The 18,028-nt window shown below is 45.0% G+C and overlaps 2 protein-coding genes across 3 annotated transcripts in view; both read left to right on the top strand.

Annotated features, from left to right (window-relative positions):
* The window catches only part of exosc7 (exosome component 7), a 31,078-nt gene extending 30,114 nt beyond the window's left edge, over positions 1-964 (top strand). Inside the window, exon 9 of the mRNA XM_068054410.1 lies at positions 885-964. The gene's annotated coding sequence lies outside the window, so the exon portion shown is untranslated. The remainder of the gene's footprint in view (positions 1-884) is intronic.
* Positions 1-18,028, top strand: part of clec3ba (C-type lectin domain family 3, member Ba) — a 31,495-nt gene that overhangs the window by 4,874 nt on the left and 8,593 nt on the right. The window contains exon 1 of one of the 2 annotated variants that reach the window (XM_068054412.1): positions 894-981. The exons of the other annotated variant lie outside the window; for it this stretch is intronic. The gene's annotated coding sequence lies outside the window, so the exon portion shown is untranslated. Of the gene's footprint in view, positions 1-893; positions 982-18,028 lie in introns of those variants that run through there. 2 annotated transcript variants of the gene reach the window in all.

Here is an 18,028-nt window from a genome sequence, read left to right as displayed (position 1 = left end):
AAATTAAAGCTTAAAAGAAATTGGAATATTTGTTGTTGCTGTTTCTAGGACTGCCACATGTTGGCACACTGCATGGAACTTTTAAGGATAGTTGCCATATCTATAAAGTAAGCTGGATTTGTTTCTCCCCATTCTGGTCCATGGATAACCTCTGAAGAAAAGGAGTTCTAATCTGGATCTGTGATCTTTTGTTTCAGATATTTTTAAATGCATCTGGAATCTATTATCGTCTGTGTGAGGCAGTGATGGGTGTAGGAAAATATTGGCTGATGCATTCCCTAAAGCTAGCCAGCTGAATTTTCCGCTTACATAAGACTTTGGAGCAACACATGGGTGTTGCGATTAATGGTGTGATTTTATGGTGGGATGTGTCAATGGTAGCAAATGATATTAACCCTGAGGGCTGTGGTACCATTTCTGCAGGAAAATTTCAAATCTAGCTAGATAGCGCTTTAAGGTTTTATTCTCAATTTTGAAATGGCTAAGCATGATGTTGGAAGAGATCTAGGGGGTCTTAGCAAGCTTGGCACTTAGCATGTCAGATTACTATGTAGCAACACTCAAAACAAATGTTGAATGATATAGAGGAAACGGTAGAGTACAAGTCTACCTCACAGTTTGCTATATTGAATTTCATTTGCGATTTATCCACCCATTCTAAAAGCTTGTTTATATCCTCCTGAATTTTGGTGGAGATTTCCACATTATTAGCCCTACCCTCCAATTTGGTATCGTCTGCAAATTTCAATCTCATATTTCCAGATACGAAGTCTAAATTTCATACGTATATGGCAAACAACAGTGATCCCAGCATGTTAGCAGGACTCCACGTTGCTGCATGAGAAACTTCCCTTAACTCCTACCCTCTGTTTTTTGCTTTGTAGCTATCGTTGGCGACCTGACCCTGGACTACACCAACCCTGACCTTTGCCATGAGTCTCTTAGGTGGCACCTTATTAAGGACCTTCTGAAAGTCCAGAGGTAACTAACAGATGATCTCTTAGTTCATAAAATGCTAGACATGGATCACAATTTAAAACTAAAAAGTGAGAGTAGGACAATGGGACACCACTTTAAAGTAAAAGGTAAATTTAAGAATGATGTCAGAAAGTTGTTCACACCTAGAATGAACACCACCACAAATGGACTGGACTTCCAACAAGCGTAGTGGAGGTGAAACATCTGGACTCTAAATAGGGAGAAACTATTTCTGGATAGGGAATCTAGGCCTAGGGGACGTGGTGTAAAAATTAGAGCCAGTCCTTTCAGGAGTGAAATTAGGAAGCATTTCTACACGCAAAGAGTGGTAGCAGTTTGGAACTGGCTTCCGCAAATGGCAATTGATGTTAGATCAATTGTTAATTTAAATCTGAGATTGATTAGATTTTTGTTAACCAAAGGTTTTTTTTAATACATTCGTGGGATGTCAGTATTTCTGGCTAGGCCAGCATTTATTGTCCATGCCTAATTGCCCTTGAGAAGGTGGTGTTGAGCCACATTCTTGAATCGCTGCAGTCCATGTGGTGTGGGTACACCCACAGTGCTGTTAGGAAGGGGGTTTCAGGATTTTGACCTAGTGACAATGATGGAACAGCGATATATTTCCAAGTCAGGATGGTGTTTGACTTGGTGGGGAATATGCAGATGATGATGTTCCCATGCATCTGCTGCCCTTGTTCTGCTAGGTGGTAGAGGTCACAGGTTTGGAAAGTGCTATCTCGAAGGAGCCTTGGTGAGTTGCTGCAGTGCATCTTGTAATTGATAGACATGGCTGCCACTGTGCACCGGTGGTGGAGGGAGTGAATGTTGAAGGTGGTGGATGGGGTGCTGATCAAGCAGACTGCTTTGTCCTGGATGGTGTTGAGCTTCTTGAGTGCTGTTGAAGCTGCAGTCTTCCAGGCAAGTGGAGAGTATTCCATAACACTCCTGACATGTGCCTTGTAGATGGTGGAAAGACTCTGGGAAGTCAGGAGGTGAGTCACTCACTGCAGAATACCCAGACTCTGATCTGCTCTTGTATTTAATTGGTTGCCGTATTTCCTATGTTACAATAGTGATGCCTCTTAAAAAGTACTTCATTGGCTGGAAAATGCTTTGGACTGACCTGAGGTTGTGAAAGGTGCTATACAGATGTAATATTTTTTCTTTGTTTCTCTTATTTCTGTTTGTAACCAGAATAGAAATGGAGCACACACAAGGCAGCAAGAGGTTTAGATATCTTTAATGGCTGGACCTGATTTCTTCACTTTAATAATTTTCTATCTCATAAATTATTCTTGGTGAGAATGTGAACTCGCTACCTTAGGGAATGGATGAAGAGATTAGCTTAGATGCATAGGGAAGCTAGGTAAGTACATGAGGGAGAAAGAAATACAAGGATATGTTACTGGGGTTAAATGAAGTAGGTTAGGAAGAATTAAAAGCAAAATACTGCGGATGCTGGAAATCTGAAATAAAAACAAGAAATACTGGAAATACACAGCAGCATCTGTGGAAAGAGAAGCAGAGTTTACGTTTCGGGTCCTCTTGTGTGCCAGTCCCTGTTCCCAATATTATCAGTAACCCTGCTTAAGTGAAGGTGGAAGTGTCAGTTGTGGCTCAGTTGGTAGCACTCTCATCTCTGACTCAGAGATTGTAGGTTCACGTCCCACTCTGGAGACTTGAGCACAAAAATCTAGGCTGACACTCCAGTGCAGTTCTGAAGCGTGCTGCACTGTTGGAGGTGCTGCCTTTCAAATGAGGTGTTAAACTGAGACCCCATCTGCCTTCTCGGGTGGGTGTAAAGATCCCATGGTACTGTTTTGAAGAAGAGCAGGGGCGTTCTCCCTGGTGTCCTGGACAATATTTATCCCTCAATCAACATCACAAAAAAAATCATCTGGTCATTATCACATTGCTGTTTGTGGGAGCTTGGTGTGCGTAAATTGGCTGCTGCGTTTCCTACATTACAACAGTGACTACACTTCAAAAGTATTTCATTGCTGGCAAAGTGCTTTGGGATGTCCTGAAGTCTTGAAAGGCGCTATATAAATGCAAGTCTTTTTTCTAGAGATGGGAAAGCAGCTGTGCTAATCTGGAGATTGGTCCTGCAGCATGAGGGGGCTATTGCAAGGACCAGAACCAGTCCAGTATCAGTGATCTGGGGTCCTAATGAATGGATCATGAGACTTGCACATTACAACATGAAGTGTTATTTTAATTGTCCACATGGTCTTTATGATATCACAGTAACTGATGTGATGGTACAATTGATGGCGTTATCAAGCTGCTTATAAACCTACATTGTGAAATAACTGCAGTGTTGGCTATCAAAAATAGTCACTGTAATGGGGAGCGTGTGATACCTATTTCTAGGTCACTAATGAGGATTATCTGTGAAACTCACTTGTGACTGTCACTCATGAACAATGACAATGATGTTATTACCAATGAAACAAAAATTAATATTTCACATTCTCTCTTTCTAGCAGATTTCAAGAAACAATGTTAGGTTGAATGAAGCGGGTTCTCCGCTGACTGTGAGAGTGTTGAAAAAATAAAATGACTGTTTTACTATTATAATTGCTTGTGTTTTGTTGCAAGCCTTCTACAGGCTATTAATATTTAGTATCAATGTAAGGGTGAAGAACCTTGCATTTTGGAGGGGAATACGCACAGATGTGGCTGTTTAGTAGTAGTTGCAGGATAAGAACAGCTTAAAAATACTTTAAGAACATAAGAACTCGGAACAGGGATAATTCATATGATCCCTCAAGCTTGCTCTGCCAGTAAATTCATGATCTGCCTCAACTCCGCTTTCCCCCTCTGACCCCATATCCCTTGATTCCCTTAGTGCCCAGAAATCTATCGATCTGACCTGAATATGAACGACTGAACACCCATAGCTCTCTGGGGTACAGAATTCCAAAGATTTACAACCCCTTGAGTGAAGAAATTTCTCCTCCCCTCACACTCAAATGGCCATTGCCTTCTCCTGACACTGCAATCCCTAGTTCTAGACTTACCAGCCAGGTGAAACAACCTCTCATCATCTACCCTCTAAGCCCTTTAATGTTCTTCAGAATTTTTTTAATTACAGATGTTGCCAGTGGAGTAGAGTCATGTCTGTGGGTTTGCTATTGAATAATATGAAATTTTTCAGCATGCTTAATTTTAAATTCTGCACATTTGGTTTGAATCATTGGGTTTTCATTAACTCCCTGGAGACATGTAAATGCCCTATATATTTACACAGGATAAACTGAATTTGGCATTGGAATTGGCATACTTCCTTGGATATCACCGCATTGTTATGAGGATCCATTCCGGATTGTTAAGTCTTTTAGCAAATGTAGTCCACCCCTCCTCCCATCACCTCCAGTTGTTAACATACCTGTGTTCAGTAGGGTGACCGTAAGTGCCCTGTTTTCTGGGGATAGTCCCCAAATGAGGTACTGTGTCCCTGAACAAACAATGTTGCTGGAAGAGTCCCTGGCTCACAAAGCTGGTCCTCGTATGCCCTAACTTTAATTTCTCATGTTGGAACATGTTTGATGTGTAATGAGTTGCAGCACAGCGAATGTACTGTAAGTCCCCTTGAATAAAGGTGCCTGCTAAATATCCAAATAATAAATGAGTTGGAGAGAAATATCCAGAACATTTTCATTATTGTTTTTCTTTATTCATTCATGGGATGTGGGTGTCGCTGGCAAGGCCAGCATTCGTTGTCCATCCCTAATTGCCCTTGACAACCGAGTGGCTTGCTAGGCCATTTCGGAGGGCAGTTAAGAGTCAAGCACATTGCTGTGGGTCTGGAGTCATGTGTAGGTCAGACCAGGTAAAGATGGCAGATTTCCTTCCCTTAAGGACATTAGTGAACCAGTGGGCTTTTGCAACAATCGATGATAGTTTCGTGGCACCATTACTGAGAATAGCTTTCAATTCCAGATTTATTTTTGATGAATTGAGTTTAAATTCGTCCAGCTACCAGGGTGGGATTTGAGTCTGTGGGCTGGATTTTAAGGAGCCCTCGACGACTGGATCCGTGGTGGGGGGGTGCCTGAAGATGTCCCCGGATGAGGCCTATCACGGACCTCAAACATGAGCAGGGCCTGGCCCGATCCTTCGGGCGGCAAGACACTGTGGCGGGCCTCTACACCGCTGGGTGCCGGGACCTGAATTAACATTTGCAAATGAATAAACTTAATAAATTAACATGCACTTACCGGCCCGCCACAATCTTCAGATTGGCGGCCGGCACTGCCGCGCCTTTGGATTCCCATCCGGGAAAACAAGGTGCAATGCTGGTGGGGAGTGGGAAGGAGGTACATTTATCAGTGCAGGTTGGGGGGTGCGGGGGAACAGGGTCAAATTAACGTCATGGGTGTAGAGATTGGTAGGAAGGGTTGTAGTTTAAACTTCGTTCAGTTTTGGGGGGGGGAAGGCCAAAGTGTAAAGGTCACTGTTTTTAGGGGGGAAGGGCAAATAATTTAATTGTTATCGGGGCGGGGGGTGGGAGAGGGGCAAAAAAAATGTATTTTATGAAATTTTATTGAATATTTCTTGAAATATTTATATTAGCCAGTAGGGCGGACTGCCCTTTAAAAATGGCATCAGCGCCTGCACACAGGCAGCCGACGCCTTTGCTGGGGACGGACAGCCTGCCCCCTTCACCTGATTGGGGGTGGGGTGGGGTGGGGTGGCCCGCCCAAGCTTCTTAAATGAGCCGCCGCGCTTGTGATTGCGGCGGCTCCCGCGCGGGCCGCCATCTTTGAAGCTTATAAAATCCAGCTCTGTGTCCCCGGGACATTAGCCTGGGCCTCTGGATTATTAGTGCAGTCACATTACCACTACACCACCATCGCTCCCATATTAATATTAGCTTATAACCTAGATGGTATAGCACTATTGCAGTTGCCATAGCTACAACACTGAATGAATGGTGTATGGCACAAGATTTGAGATTAGTGTTACTGATTTTTCTTTCACAATGTTGAACCAATACAGACTAGGTTGTATAGCAAGTGGGCACAAAATGCTGAAATTCCTGACCAGTGCTTTAGTGTTGTTTATAAATGGTGTTTAAATGCGCTTCAATGGTGTGATATGACTTCTGCATTAATTATGTGCACATTTGATTAGTATTTGTTATGTATATGTGCAACTGTTAAAATGCAGACTGCTAAAACCTTTTTGCCTTGCCACTCCGCGCAGCCTACATTTTCCGTCCTAGCTAGTTTGCTGTACTCCCACCATGTGTGCTCCCCACCCTCCTCACCCCCTGTTCCTCCGGTTCAGGGAATATGGTCACCCTCGTGTTCACAGAAGAAACAGTTTACATGTTTAAGTGTTCACGTACTGCAGCTGCTGCAAAGGATGTTGTAGTACTTTTTACTTAAAAATCAGAAGGTTTTTATTGAAAAATGAATTAAATTCACCGCTCTCTTGCCAAGTCAGTTTCCAACTATTGATAGGAGAACCATGTCAAGAAGTGCATGACAACAGCCCAGCAATGATTTACTGCTCATTTCTCTCTCCGTCTCCTCCTACCATGCCCTTGGGGGCAGACTGGTCTCTGCATGGCATTGCCCTCTGCAGTGCAGCTAAAATCACAAACTCGGCAAAGATATCTCTCCCGCCGTTGAGGGCAAGGTATTGGAGAGAATAAGGCCCTGAAATTCCACAGGGCTACCACCAGTCCCCAGCTGTAACTTTGGTAGGAGGCTATCTGGAAACCATAAAGAAAGACTGCACACTATTTCAGTCATTTACATGTTTTTTTTCCTGCGATTTCTGCTGGTCTCCTGCAGTGGAACCCCCTATGCAACTTCTGGGCTCATGTATTTTTTTCAGTTTCAGAAGTGGCCATCTAAGATGATGTCTTAGAATTATGGAATGATACAGCACACAAGAGGGCCATTCGGCCCATCGCATCTGTGCCAGTCCTTGAAAGAGCGATCCAATTCATCACATTTCTCTGCTCTTTCCCCAATGCACTGCAAATGTTTCCCTTTCAAGTATTTATGCAAATTCCCTTTTGAAAGTTATTATTGAATCTGTTTCCACCTCCCTTTCACACAGTCCATTCCAGATCACAACAAAGTGCTGTGTAATTTCTACCCCCCCCCCCCCCACTTCCCCTCGCCACTTTGTCGCCTCTGATTCTTTCGCCAGTCACTTTAAATCTGTGTTCTCTGGCTATCGACCCGTCTGCCAATGGAAACAGTTTCTCCTTATTTACTCTACCAAAGCCTGTCAGCTTCTATCAAATTTTCCCCTTAATCTGAAATAAAAACAGTAAATGCTGGAAATACTCAGCAGGTCAGGCAGCATCTGTGGAGAACGCGACAGAGTTAACATTTCAGGTCGATGACTCATCGTCAGAAGTGGAAAAAGGTAGAAATGTAATGGGTTTGAAATAGGTCAAGTGGGGGAGGGTGGAAAAAGAGCAAGGTAAAAGAGACAAACAAAAATTCCATCGGCGAGAAGGGCAGAACCTCTTCAAGGTTGGCATTCCTGGAAGAGAAGTGACTGAATTAAACATGAATATAAGAGCAAAATACTGCAGATGCTGGAAATCTGAAATAAAAACAGAAAATGCTGGAAATATTCTGCAGGTCAGGCAGGATTTGCGGAGAGAGAAACAGAGTTAATGTTTCAGGGCGATGATCTAAGGAGAACAAACCAGCTTCTCTAGTTTCTCCACGTAAAACTGAAGTCCATCATCCATGGAACCATTCTAGTAATTCTTCGGCAGCACAGTGGTGCAGTGGTTAGTACTGCAACCTCACAGTTCCAGCAACCCAGGTTCAATTCTGGGTGCTGCCTGTGTGGAGTTTGCAAGTTCTCCCTGTGACTGCGTGGGTTTTTGTCGGGTGCTCCATTTTCCTCTCACAGCCAAAGACTTGCAGGTTGATAGGTAAATTGCCCCTAGTATAGGGGAATTGAGGGAAGGTGGGAATGTGGTAGGAATATGGGATTAATGTAGGATTAGTATAAATGGGTGGTTGCTGGTCAGCACAGACTCGGTGAGCTGAAGGGCCTGTTTCAGTGCTGTATCTCTAAATAAATAAGTAACTTTTTTCTGCACCCTCTCTAAGTCCTTGACATCATTCTGAACAGATGGTCTTTTGGAGCAATGCCAGATCATCCCCTGAGTGGTGGAAGGCACTGTACTGAGTGAGGAAAGACACTGTACTGAGTGGTGGAAGGCACTGTACTGAGTGAGGAAAGACACTGTACTGAGCGGTGGAAGGCACTGTACTGAGTGAGGAAAGACACTGTACTGAGCGGTGGAAGGCACTGTACTGAGTGAGGAAAGACACTACTGAGTGGTGGAAGGCACTGTACTGAGTGAGGAAAGACACTGTACTGAGTGGTGGAAGGCACTGTACTGAGTGAGGAAAGACACTGTACTGAGCGGTGGAAGGCACTGTACTGAGTGGTGGAAGGCACTGTACTGAGTGAGGAAAGACACTGTACTGAGTGGTGGAAGGCACTGTACTGAGTGAGGAAAGACACTGTACTGAGCGGTGGAAGGCACTGTACTGAGTGAGGAAAGACACTGTACTGAGTGGTGGAAGGCACTGTACTGAGTGAGGAAAGACACTGACTACACTGTCAAGCTTGTCTTTTAAAATGTGGGTGTCAAAGCATGCAACTACAGAGTTGTACACGACTGACACGAAAATTGGTGGTGTTGTAAGTAGTGAGGAGGAAAACCTTAGATTACAGGGTGATATAGATGGGCTGGTAAGATGGGCAGAGCAGTGGCAAATGGAATTTAATCCTGAGAAGTGTGAGGTGATGCATTTTGGGAGGACTAACAATGCAAGGGAATATACAATGGATGGTAGGACCCTAGGAAGCACAGAGGGTCAGAGGGACCTTGATGTACTTGTCCATAGATCACTGAAGGCAGCAGCACAGGTAGATAAGATGGTGAGGAAGGCATATGGGATACTTTCCTTTATTAGCCGAGGCATAGACTATAAGAGCAGGGAGGTTATGATGGAGCTGTATAAAACTCTAGTCAGGCCACAGCTGGAGTACTGTGTACAGTTCTGGTCGCCACACTACAGGAAGAATGTGATTGCACTGGAGAGGGTGCAGAGGAGATTCACCAGGATGTTGCCTGGGCTAGTGCATTTCAGCTATGAAGAGAGACTGGATAGGTTAGGGTTGTTTTCCTTAGAGCAGAGAAGGCTGAGGGGGGACCTGATTGAGGTATACAAAATTATGAGGGGCATTGGTAGGAACATACTGCCTGAAGGGGTGGTAGAGGCAGGAACCTTCACAGCATTTAAGAAGTATTTAGATGAGCACTTGAAATGCCATAACATACAAGGCTACTTGCCAAGTGCTGGAAAATGGGATTAGAATAGATAGTTGCTTGATGTCTGGCGCAGACACGATGGGCCGAAGGGCCTGTTTCTGTGCTGTATACTCTATGACTGCAGGCTAATTCTGTTTCCCAGACAGAATACGGTGCAGCTACAAGGTATACTATCTCATTGGCCCAGGTGATTCTGTAAGGAGGGCGGCTTGGCAGGTAGAATTTGCACAAAAACAAACCATTTGTTCTTAAACAGAACGTTTAAAAATAATGTCTGGTCAGTGGAGGATAGATACAATAAATAAGAACAGATTGAAGTAATCAGAAACTCTACATTTAATTTAATTGCTTTGCTCCTCACTTTCCGTCACAGAAGAGGTGCCACATTTCAGGTTGGCTGAAGACCAGTTTAACTAAAGGCGTGCAGCTGTTAAAAAAACAGGCAGATATTTTTTTCGAACATTCTGAAGCCCATTGCCTGCAGTCCACAGCTGTGTTGTCTCAGTGTCATGAAACCCATCAAATTCAATATGGACTAACAATAGCACTCAAAATATTTCATGTATATTTCACTTTAAGATTAGACCCTTTTGTCAGTGAAACTATTTTTGGAAGGGGGTGCAGAGGTTAGGGAGTGGGTAGGTTGCGGGCAAGTATAATAACAGATGTGTGAAAATCCGGCTGGAGCGGATTGTTTAGAATCGGTATTTCAAAAGACAGTTTAAATCCACAGGGGATGTTCTCCTCCCTGAATAACACAAAACAGATCATAAAAACCCCTAGTTTGATATAAATCCAAAAATCAGTCAACAGGTAAGGTAGCATCTGTGGAGATAGAAACAGAGTTAACAGCTGGAATTTTGTGCCCCCCAAACAAGTGGACTGGTGGCGGGGTCGGGGGGAAGCATAAAATTAAGTGGGAGGCGGTAGAGGCCATTCCCGACCCACTCCCAACCTTTGCTGCAATTTTACGCAGGGTAGCGATGCAAGAAATGGCCCGCCCAGCCCAAGCCAATCAAGGCCCTTAAGTGGCCAACGAATTGGCACTTAAGGGCCTCCTCCCTCCGCCTTGGGTGTTTTACCCTTGACGAGCGCGCAGCTGAAGCCTCAAAAAGCCCACCTGGTAAAACCAGACTGCCCTTCAGTGGGTCGGTGGGAGGCCTCCTGGTCGGGCACCCTCTGCCCCACAGAGGGCAGACCCCGAAGCCTCAACTGCCCCCAATGCACAATACCCCAGCACCCCCCCGCCCCTCCTAACTGACCCCCCTTTCCTCACCAGGGCCCAACCGAATATCCCCGGCGAGGCCCTACAATCCTGAGTTCCAGGGCCGTCCTTCCTCTTGCCTCCGATGGCTGGGTGTAGTCCCAGCAGTGGCCAACGCTCCCGGTGGCGCTGCTGGGACTAAGATCTGCCGGCCCGCCGATTGGCTGGCAGCTCCATTAGGCGGAACTTCCTGCCTTAAGGAAGTACCACCCAAGACCAATTAAGGGCTTGGGGAGTGAAAAATCCCAGCCTGCTTCCCCGGGCCTGGCGGAGGAGGATTCGCCACTGACTTTTCAGCCGGTGGATGCGACCTCCCACCCAATGAAAAGTTCCTGCCAACGTTTCAGGTTCAGGTTAGTTCATGGGGTGTGGGATTAAGCTGGGCAGCTCTTTCAAAGATGGCCAAAGAGCAGCCTGCTGTGCAGTAAGATGCTGTGAATTTATTTTAGAGATGTACAGCTCTTATAAGTTTGATCCCTGGTCTGTGCTAACTCTACTGACATCAGCCGTGTGCAAGTACAACTAATCTCTGTGTGTTTGATCAGTGAGGGGAAGTTATGCCCACGGTTACCACTCCTGATTACTGTCCTGGGAGCCTTGCTGGAATGTGTAGTGTGGATTTTAGGTGTGGACAAGATCAAGCTTATCTGTGATGCCAAAGCCTGCTAACATTGCCACATTTATAAAGGTGAGGATTGTCAGATTTTGAAAGGAATTGATAGGGTAGATAGAAAATATTTCTGTTGGTGAGGGAGCCTAGGACAAGGGGACATCAGCTTAAAACCAGAGCCAGCCCATTCAGGAGGGAAGGTAGGAAAGACTGTCATGCAAAGGGTGGTAGAAGTGTGGAACTCTCTTCCCCCAAAACTCAGAAGTTGCCCGTTCAATTGATCAATAGAATTTTGCCAGCCAAGTGTATTAAGGAGTATGAAGGCAAGGGAAGAGTGTGGTTGGAGTTAATACACAGATCAGCCCTGATCTCACTGAATGGTAGAACAGGATTGAGGGGCTGAATGGCATATCCCTCTTTCTGTACTCCTATATATTCAGAGGTGCAAAGGCATCTATGCTGGACTCCAGTTGCCTCCAGGGCTGTCAGATTAGCAGAAAAAATTAAAGATGAATAAGAAATTAAAATGGAGTTTCTTAACCCTCAAGTTAAGCAGCTACAAAGTACAGTTCTTAAACCTATGGGGCTTACAGCTAATTTAAGATGTGCGAGGGATTCCTTCCATCTGTTTATTAGTTGGTGCATTTTCTTATTTATTCTATCAGTTGCAAATACTCCCTCCTGTTTCTTCCTTCAATATGGGATCTTTCCAATTTCCCCTCTGGTGTCCAGTCCCTTATCAAGACTGCTCGCTTCCACCTCCAAAAAATCATTCAACTCTGCCCCCAACTCACTCCATTCTTGTTGAAACACTCATCCATGCCTTTGTTATGTGTAAAATTGACCTTTCCAATCCCCTTCTTGCTGGATTTCAGAACTCAGTCGCCTGTGCCCTATTCTGCACAAAATCGCGCTCACCTATCACTCCTTCCCTTGCTGCACTCCACTCGTTATCCTCCCCCAGTGCATTGATTTAAATTCCTAGTCCTCTGTAAACTTCACCAGTCCTCTGACTCTTCTGGACTCTTCCCCCACCCCCGCTCCCCTCCGCCATTGCCCCAACCCTGCTCTTCCAACTCCGTCCTGTTGCGTGCTCCCCTCCCCTATGTTAAAGGCGCTATGTAAATGCAATTTTTTTTTAATCCTGTCACTTGCTGTCCATCATGGGTCCTTGCCACCTCTAAGATCCGTACCACTGACGGAACATCTTTAATCACTTACTTGCCTTCATTGCGTCTTACTTTTCCCCTCCATTTTATTGAGAATTATTTTAAAAATTAGATTTGCAAATTGCCATTTTGCGAATTGGATTCATTCCATTTCATTTGCCTCTCAACCATTTGTGTCCTTGATTGTCTGTGTCTCCTAACACCGTCCCATGTTGCAGTTTTTGTCTCCTGCCCCCTTTCCACCATTGAACTGAACCATAATTCAACATCAATAGAACACGTTGGAAATACTCAGTCGGTCAGGCAGCATCTGTGGAGAGAAAAACAGAGTTAACGTTTCAGGTCTGTGTGACCTTTCATCAGAACTGGCAAAAGTTAGAAATGGAATAGGTTTTGAGCAAGTGAAAATGGGGGAAGGGGGAAGAAGAACAAATGGGAAGGTTTGTCATAAGGTGGAGGGCAGGACAAATTAAATGACAAAAGGTTTCATGGTGCAAAGCCAAAGCGGGGAGGAATAGGACAAGTGAAGAAACAAAAGATGTGTCTGGATGAGGTATAAATGACAGGAAAGCAGCCGTGCAAACACAAAGTAAGGGGATTAAGAAAGAAACAAGGGACGAGGAGAAAAGAACGAGCCAGCAAAAAAAAAACACTCAAAGAAAAAAATGGGATCAGAGGTTATGATCTAAAATTGTTGAACTCAATGTTGAGTCCTGAAGGCTGTAAAGTGCCCTGATAAAAGATGAGGTGCTGTTCCTCGGGATTGGATTGAGCTTCTTTGCACACTGCAGCAGGCCAGGTGGAGAATTAAAATGACAAGCAACAGGAAGCTTGGGGTCCCGCGTGCAGATTGAATGGAGGTGGCTGTAAAGCAGTCACCCAGTCTGTGTTTAGTCAGCCCAGTGTAGAGGAGGCCATATTCCGAGCAGCGAATACTGTATACTAAATTGAAAGAAGTACAATTAAATCACTCTTTCACTTGGAAGGAGTGTTTGGGGCCTTGGATGGTAAGAAGGGAGGAGGTAAAAGGGCAGGTGTGCTTGCATCGCAAGCTGCCATAGGAAAGGGGGGAGTTGTTGGGGGTAACTGAGGAGTGGACCAGGGTGTCACAGAGCTTCCTATCGCTTGTTATTTCAATTCTCCACCTTGCTCCCACTCTGACCTTTCTGTCCTTGGCCTGCTGCAGTGTCCAATGAAGCTCAACGCAAGCTCAAGGAAATCACCTTATCTTTTGTCCGGGCACTTTACAGCCTTCTGGACTCAACATTGAGTTCAATAACTTTAGATCATAACATCTTCCCCCAATATTTTCCTTTTTAGTTTATAATCTTTTGCTGGCTCGTTATATTTTCCCCGCCCCTTGTTTCCTTCTTAATCCCTTTACCTTGTGTTCGGACAGCTTGCTATCCTGTCATTTACACTTCATCCAGACACATCTCTTGTTTCTTCAAGTGTCCCATTCCTCCCGCTTTGGTGTTTTATCATGAAACCTTTTGTCATTTAATGTCTCCTGCCCTCCACCCTATGACAAACCTTCCCTTTTGTTCTTCTTCCTCCTTCCCCACACCCCGCCCCCCCCCCCCACTTCACTTGCTCAAAACCTATTATATTTCTAACTTTTGCCAATTCTGACGAAAGGTCATGCAGACCTGAAAACGTTAACTCTGTTTTTCTCTTCACAGATGCTACTGGACCCGCCAAGTATTTCCAGCATTTTCTGTCTTTGTTTCTGATTTCCAGCACCCACAGTATTTTGCTTTTGCACAAGTCAACACTCCTCGTCGAACATCAGCTTTTGATTCACCCAAATGTCTGCTTGGATTGGGATTGTTGTCAAGTTGCTAAGGTGCAGCCCTTTCCAATGGTTTGTTTTCAATTAAAAGTGATTACTGAAAGATGCGTTTCTTACCCAGGCAGTAATGTATCTGAGAAAGGGGTCTGGCAGTCAGCAGCATGAATTGGAGCTCTGGAATCGTTCCTTTTTGGATGGGTTGATTGGCCATCAGGTTTTGATTACTATATTTTTTTTTTACCGTTGCTCAGATAAATTAGAGCAGAACTACTCCCAGTCCTCCCACTTTCAGTGGGCACCATGCAGCTGACAGGAACCTGCCTCGTGCTCTTGGTCCTGTGTCTCCTGCAGACGGCCAATCAGCAGCAGGTCAAATCCAAGACGAGGAAGAATCTGGCGCCAAAGAAAGGTACGCGCGGTTCTTGTCCTCTTGCTTAGAATATGCGTGGGTTTCCCTGATTGCCCAGTGCTGGTTATGGTACAGAGTCACACCGATCATGAAGGTCACCATACCAAGCCCTAGGTCTGTGCTGATTTCCGCTGTGGTGGCAGGAGGGAAGGTAACAACTGGCTTTAGCGTCCCCTGGCTGTGGAGGTCATGACCCCTACTGGGAAGTGCAGGGAGTGGATTGTGATGCCTGCCACAGTCAAATAGCTGCTGGAATTCATTGCAGGGATTCACAGAGAGCCAAGCACGTGAGCTTTGGTAAGGGACTGGAGGAGGCGGCTGGGGACTGTGGGTCGGGACCCCAGCACAATGTGCTATTTTCAGGGCCGGAGGGGGAGGGGAATGGGGAAGGTGGAGAAATACCTGGTGGATTTAATAGAATTGACATTGATACAGAAGATGTACGTCAAAGTGCTCGGTGATAAAATTTCACATCTTCTGTTCATTCATGAAATCTGGAAATTTATATAGGAAGCCATAGGCAGTGAAATGGCCTCTGTGCTTGAAGTCCTCCAGTCTCTATGCATTACAGACAAATATGTTCATTTGAACTGTAAACTGTTTTAACGTGTGGGTTGTGTACTGGCTGTGGTCATGCCACTATTAACGGCATTTTTTAAATTATTAATCATGCTGCCGCTTGTTCTCAATTGTAAATTTATATAATTCCCATGAAACATATAGAGCACTTCAGGAAGCAGACAGGAGAACCTGTGGCAGAAAAGAGATTATAACAGGATCCATGGATCATGGCATTTATTTATAGCAGGGCAAATGAGGTGGCGATGTTATGGGATCTTTTAATTTCATCTGAGATAGCAGACAGGGCCTCGGTTTAATGTCGCTTCTGAAAAATGCCACCTCCGACAGTGCAGCATTTCCTCTGTACTGTACCGGAGTGTCAGCCTAGATACATGCTCAAGTTTCTGAAGTGGGATTTGAACCCACATCCTTCCGACTCAGGCAAAAGTGCTAGCCACTGCTCTACGACTGACAGCGTGAGAGCTGAGGCATAAACACTGAGCAAAATGTGTGCTGTACTATTAAGGACCCAACCCTGCTAGTCTTCGAAATAGTGCTATGGGATCTTTTACGTCCATCTGAGAGGGCAGATGGGGTCCCGGTTTAACGTCTCATCTCAAAGAGAGCATCTCCAACACTGCAGCACTCCCTCAGTACTGCACCGGAGTGTCAGCCTAGATTTTTGTGCTCAAGCGTCTGGACTTTTGTAAGGAAGAGATTGGAGAGGATCAGCACAATGCAGGCTCTCATTGGCTGTATTAATGTGCTGCACACAATGTAGTTCATTAATGGAGCACTGTGTGGATATCCAGGCTAAGGAGTTGAGCAGTGAGGGCAGTTGCTTAGAGTGTGATGATATCTTGCCAATATGCCCCTGCAGTTTGGTGAACCGAGTCCTAGGTCTGTGGTGATATCTTGCCAATATGCCCCTGCAGTTTGGTGAACCGAGTCCTAGGTCTGTGGTGATCTCTTGCCAATATGCCCCTGCAGTTTGGTGAACCGAGTCCTAGGTCTGTGGTGATATCTTGCCAATATGCCCCTGCAGTTTGGTGAACCGAGTCCTAGGTCTGTAATGATATCTTGCCAATATGCCCCTGCAGTTTGGTGAACCGAGTCCTAGGTCTGTGGTGATATCTTGCCAATATGCCCCTGCAGTTTGGTGAACCAAGTCCTAGGTCTGTGGTGATATCTTGCCAATATGCCCCTGCAGTTTGGTGAACCAAGTCCTAGGTCTGTGGTGATATCTTGCCAATATGCCCCTGCAGTTTGGTGAACCGAGTCCTAGGTCTGTAATGATATCTTGCCAATATGCCCCTGCAGTTTGGTGAACCGAGTCCTAGGTCTGTAATGATATCTTGCCAATATGCCCTTGCAGTTTGGTGAACCGAGTCCTAGGTCTGTGGTGATCTCCGCTGAGTTGGTAAAGGGGGAGGCAACAGCTGGCTTCAGCGTCCTCTGGCTGGGAAGGTCACGACCGCTGCTGGGAAATGCAGGGACAGGATCGCGATGCCCGCCACAGCCAAATAGCTGCTGGCGTTCACTGCAGGGACCTTGCAGCAAGCGAAGGATGTGAGCTTTGGTAAGGGACTGGAGGAGGGGGCTGGGCGCTTTGATACTGGATCCCAGCACAATGCAGCATTTTCAGGGCAGGAGGGTGACGGCCGGCCGATACTTTCAAAGAGGAATGAACCCAGCGTCCAGTTGACGCTGCTGACTGCGAGACTCCCTCTCCGTCAGGGTAAGAAAGACAGGCTGGAATCACTCAGCAGGTCTGGCAGCATCTGTGGAAAGAGAAGCAGAGTTAACGTTCGGAACCGAAGAAGGGTCACTGACCCGAAACGTTAACTCTGCTTCTCTTTCCACAGATGCTGCCAGACCTGCTGAGTGATTCCAGCATTTCTTGTGTTTGTTTCAGATTTCCAGCATCCGCAGTATTTTGCTTTTATTTAAGAAAGACAGGCAGCGGTTATCATCTCTCTTAAATTGAAAAAAAAAGCCACTGGAGAGGGCTGCACCCTAAGCAATTTGACAACAATCCCAATCCAAGCAGACATCAAAGGCTGATGTCCGACGTGAAATATTGACTATTGGTTCAGTTCAGTGGCGGAGATATAGAGAGACAAAAACTGCAACATGGGACAGGGTTAGGAGGCACAGAATCGCGCACATAAAAGCTATAATGATTTGAAAGAATTTTAAACAATCTGCTCTCCGTGTGGAAGCTAAGATCTGATGATGCCCTTTAAAACTTACTGAAGCTAGCGGTAATGAATGGTAACAGAACCTTTCCAGTGTACTGGCTCGGTTTACCTCAAGAATACTTGCATTGCATGGCTCAAAATGTATGATTGACAACAATATTTTATAAGAATACCCAAGACATTGGGTGCAGCGTTGCCATGATTTTTCAGAGTTATTAAGTGGTGCCAATTGCAAAATGCAATCTGCACAGGGACAAAATCGAGGCAGCCTCAATAATAAGAGCAGTCACTGACTGATATAATTTTCAATATATTTTCAAACCCTTTGAAAGCATTTGTCTCAATGTTGAAATTCCAGGGGATACAATGACAATGCTGCATGACCTTTTCTTAAAACTCTCCAGTAGGACATTTAAGAACTTTTTGCAGCCTTTGAAAAACAAAGTCTTGCATTTAGTTAGCACCTTTCTGTTTAAACTCATTTGCATATTGCCCAATGCAAAAGCTGCCGTGAACCCGCGCAGCCGGTCAGTATTTTAGATCGAATTTTTTTGTTAAAAGTGCTTTATGTGTTTAAGAGTGGCAACTTGGTACATTTTGATTAATACAGCTGACAATAGGTTTACAACAAAAAATAAGCACTTTAATCAGTGTCGACTTAATCAGTTGTGAGTAACCTAATTTTTAAAAACTATACAAAATAAAAGAA

The sequence above is a fragment of the Heterodontus francisci genome, chromosome 2 (genome assembly GCF_036365525.1).
Source record: "Heterodontus francisci isolate sHetFra1 chromosome 2, sHetFra1.hap1, whole genome shotgun sequence".
NCBI lineage: Eukaryota > Metazoa > Chordata > Chondrichthyes > Heterodontiformes > Heterodontidae > Heterodontus > Heterodontus francisci.
The sequence above is the reverse complement of the archived record's forward strand: the minus strand, read 5'-3'. Positions and strand labels throughout refer to the sequence as shown.